Source organism: Belonocnema kinseyi, chromosome 4 (assembly GCF_010883055.1).
Source record: "Belonocnema kinseyi isolate 2016_QV_RU_SX_M_011 chromosome 4, B_treatae_v1, whole genome shotgun sequence".
Taxonomy (NCBI): Eukaryota; Metazoa; Arthropoda; class Insecta; order Hymenoptera; family Cynipidae; genus Belonocnema; species Belonocnema kinseyi.
This window is the reverse complement of record NC_046660.1, coordinates 106,771,277-106,776,388: the sequence shown is the minus strand read 5'-3', so window position 1 is coordinate 106,776,388 and position 5,112 is coordinate 106,771,277.

Here is a 5,112-nt window from a genome sequence, read left to right as displayed (position 1 = left end):
CAGGGGGTCTTAAAACGTAGGCATTTGACAAAAACGGGGGTAGGGGGGTTCCAATTTTACACAAATCTAATACCTTCTCTGATGAGAATGTAAAAATAAAAATATTAATATACCTTTTTGCGAAATGCCTCATACTCCAAAATTCCGATTCTTTGTTGAACGCGTATTGAGTAAATTTCGAATGTCCTGATTTTCGAAATACGGTATCTTCGATAATTTAATCAACAAAAGAAGGAAGACAGTAGAAGCTAAATTTTTTCTAGTGACAATAGACGAAGTCAAAGTCATTGTCTAAGAATCTCTGTAATAATTCTCTTGCTTGTTACAAAAACAATGAGACATTTTATTCTAACCTATTGTTTTTCGAAGCACAAGAAATTAGAATTTAACTATCGCTTTAATATTATAAAATAGGTTTTAAGCACGACTGATCAGAACTGAACAGAACCTTCGCTGTAATTATATAACCTAGTAACTGAAACTCGCTAAAAGCTGCATTGTCGAAAAATGAAATCAATCCGAATTTTTTACCGACTGGCGAGAATCACATCGAGCAGTCATCTGACAAACTAAGAAATATTAATTATATCGTATTTAATAAACAATTAAACGATTTTTGTCGTCATTATTTACACACGCTACATCAACTGCCAGTGCGCCAAATTCACTCAACTGAATGGAAAATATCGAATTGTATCGTCGAACAAACTTTACTTCTTTGCTCTTCTCGAATGACATTTGCCAAATTTTCTCTATTCGTAAATATTCTAATGTGTTTCGGTGATTTCGGAATCAGGAACTTTTAGGCAAAGTGCAAATTTTGCAAGTACAACATATGCAAGTTTATTGTCGTTTTGATCATTTTTGACAAGAATATAACAAAAAATGGTGGTGATTCTTTCGTTGGAGGCAGAAATTTGAGAAGTGATCAACTTTTATGATTTTTGTATTGAGTTGAGCTTACATTGCCTGTCGAAAAGTTGGGAGCAATCAGACAGTCGCGGTTATTTTCAGAATTTTCGAATCTGGATTTTACTTGGGATCACGTGACTATTTGTAAACAATATTGCCCTTTGAGTTCCGTGATATTCCTTTGTGAATTCGTGTTTGTGGGCTTTCCGGTTTCGGAGTTATTTTAATTGAATTCGAAAGATAATTATCAATGTGCGTGCATTTATTTCCGATGAATAGTCTTTGTCCTTTATTTTTTGACGTTATATAGTGCGCGAGAGATCAGCTGTTTCTAGACAACACTGGGCGGAATTTTCTCATACTATATTATTAAAGTCAACATACAGGTACAAATTATATTAAAAATTTGTAAAGTATATAAACCGCACATTATTTTACTAGTAAAATTTTAAGCAATTTTCGATTTTTAAATCATTAATTTATTTTTATGTCATCATGTATATTTTCGTAAAAATAAATCCAAAAACGAATTTTCTGTCTCAAATAGTGTAGAAGTTAGTCTTCAAAATTGATATTTTTCTGAAAAATTGGTAAAAAATCAAAACATTAGTTGAAGTAAACTTAAATAAAAGTAAATCTAAACAAAATAAAATGTTATAACTCATACGTACGAAGTTACATGCAGCGAGTTAAAAAATACCCACTTTTATGAAGGTTCGTTAAAATGTATACTTTTTTTAATTCTACGTTTCTACTGCACATTGCGAGAAAAGCTGTTCTTATAATAAAGAAAAGGACATAAAATAATATACAAAATCTAAAATACCTGAATATTTTCTAAAATATATACATAAAAATGAGTTTTCTTTTAAAAGTTTGATTTTTTGATCTCAAGTAGTTTTCTCTTCAGTGCACAGAAAGTATGGTATTTCACAAAAACTAAAGCTAAAATTTTTTGACAAATTTGTTAGAAAATTATAACTTCCGAAGATTTGACATCTTAAACTATATGTTTAGGATTTTTTATATATATATATTTCTTTTTAGTTTTATGGAGAATTTGATGCACTTCAATTTTTGTTGAGACAAATTTAAATAAGTTTGCTCTGAAGTGAAGAAATATTTTAAAAAGTGAGAAAAACTGCAATTTTTTACAATTTTTCCAAAATTTTAATGTGTCACGGATGATAAAAGATAGATTTAACGTTTATATGCTTTTTTATATGCCAAATTACAGAATTTAAGCTACAAGAGCAATGCTTAGGAGTAATGTTAAGAAAATTACATTATAATCAGAAGAGAAAACATAAAGTTCATTCATATCAGAATATGCTAGTAGTAGCTGGATTTTAATGAAATTTGGTGAAATTATATTAATACATTAGATTCATATAAAGCGCTAAGAATATTTGAAAATGTTCAAAATTACGGAAGTTACGCCATACTGAACTTCGGGATTGAATTTTTTGTATGATGAATACTTTTTAAACCGATAATTGTATATTGATGAAACTTTAAGGTAAGAGAGATAAAATTGTAGGTTTTAAAAATAGAATATATTATGAAAAAACATTTAAAAATTTGGTTAAAATACAGGACCTAAAAAATATTTGATTTAATTTTTCGTGAAATACTCCCCTTTTATTTATTTTTAAAAACAGGATAGGGAAAGGGGGGCAGCGCCAACCAGTAAACAGTCAATGATTTTTTTTAAATCCTTTTTTTCTCATTTCGAGTTCTACATTATTTCATATCATATTTGTATAAGTATTAATCACATGGTAAATACAATGATTTGGTAATTTAATTATTTCTAACAAGCTGTATTTCATTGGCCTTGCCCCTCACCTGAGGACAAAGCCGACTGCAGCTTTTTATGAAAATCAAAACATTTACAGATAAGAAAATATGATGGTTTGCTTCTGTAGTATTTTATGTACTGGAAAAATTACCTTTAAAGATGCCCACAAGAAGAATAAGTTATTTTGAATAAAAATAGAGATAGCTGTAATATAACCTCTTACTCTTTGACATTCTACTAGAAACGGACTTTACTCAATGTTTCCACCGTACCAATAAAGAAACCTGCATACCGACCGGATTGATAACAATAATCATAAACCATGGACATAGGAAACAAGGGACTAGGCATGCCATTGCGGGGGTGATGCAATGAGGGAGGAGGTCCGCCACCTTTTGATGTCCCGCGACAAACATGGCAGCGCCCACATGTTAGGATGGCTGCCTAGTCCCGTGTTTCCTATGTCTATGATAATAATATTTAATAGTTTCTTCCATGTAGCCCACAAAATAAGTTGCTGTTCTACATTGCCGATCATTTATCGACGAAACTTGTGACACGTGTATCACCTAAGCACTTGTAAATATTATTTTCGTCGGGCCTGCCCCCCTGGCCAAGCCTCACTTATTTATGAGATTTAATATGTTTTAGACTTGAATTACGTCTAATTAATATAATTAGGTTGCGTGATATTGTTTTATCTGACAAGATATCAAGTTTTTATACTGTAAATATTGTCATTAAAGTTGAAAATTTTATTTTTTCTGTCAGCGAAACTTCCATTTTTTCGTGATAAAAACTGTGTTCTGTATAATTTTTCTTTTGCAACGTCAATTTTCAAGATTTTAGTAAGTAACACTATCTCTCTGATAAAATAGATTTATTTAATGCAAAGTAGAACTAAAATGGTTGAATAATGCCATGCTATAAGGAAAATCACCTTCGCCCTACAAGTTGGCGCTGTTTCTTACCCTATAAAGATTTCTTGCTATTCAATTTTCATTTCAAAAAAATGCATGGAGATTCTTTTGGTTCCGAAAATATCGTAATTTTATTACCACGATGCGCTGCGCTGTGCTGTCAGTTTCGCGATTTACCCAGGGTTTTTGGAATAAAAAATGGTTTATTTGTAATTATAACCATGATAAAGAAATTATACTTAAAAAACGCTTAATATTATGGATTATTCATTTCTGAAGGATGTTTTGGCATTAAAATGACTGGATTTTGTAAAAAAGTAATACTTGATCATAATAATATATCTCCTGATATTATTTGTTAACCTTATACACTAATGAATATTGTGGATATTTATATGTAAAACGAGATAGGTTTTCCTTATTGATTTTTCTTATACTACGTTGCCAGTAAAATTTAGTAACATACAAATTTTCATTCGATATTATTTGTGCATATAATATATTATACAATTTATATGGTACAGTGCGAGCCATACATATTCGGGTGGTCCAAAAATGCATTGCAATTGTATTTGCTCCAGAGGGCAAGTCACACCCAAAAAGGTTCCATTTCTATTTATTTAACATGGGAAAATTTTGGATTTTCAAAAAATTAAACTCATACCTCGGAGTTTGATCAAAACCTGCCAAGTATTTTATGGATTGAACAGGAGTGTCTGCGAAATAAAACCATACTAATCACTTTTATTCCCCCCCCCCCCCCGCACAGTGACCAAATATGACCCAAGTATGAAAAAACTACACTTTTACGTATTATTGTTAATTTTCAGCATTTTCTTACATCTTATTCATAAAAATAATTACTAAGGCACAATTCAAATATCCCCCATGACTTTTTAAACAATCTTTAATTGTTTAAATAAATATAACTTATTTAAACTATTATTTATTACTAAAAAATAAAAAAATAAATCTTATCTCATTAATGAAATGTAATATTTGGTAATTTTTTGGAGTAGTAAATTAGGTTAAAAGCATTATGTAATCATTTCAACATTTTTTTATTGTTTATTTTCAAGTTTCTAAAAATTGAGCCAGAAGTGTCCACTTTCTTCTCAAGTTGGGATCCTATGCTACTTTTTGTTGAATAATTACATGATTTTGGTACATTCAAACAATTTTCATTTGCTCAATCACAGTTTTCGCGATAAACTTTAAGAAAATACTATAAAATAGAATACATAAAATTGTTTTTCTGACTATGTAATGTGCCTGTTTCGAATGACGGCTGAAGGGCCAGCGTTGTGTTTGAGGGTGTGGTATCCCCAAAATGAGGGAGGGGAAAAGTAGAAGCGTAATGTGCGCGAAATTCAAAAGTCTTATAATTTTCAGCTTTATTTATTAACATGCATGAGTCAGTTGACCAAAACAAGAACCGCAACATTTCCTGCAAGTACGATTATCGGACAGCAGTCTCCG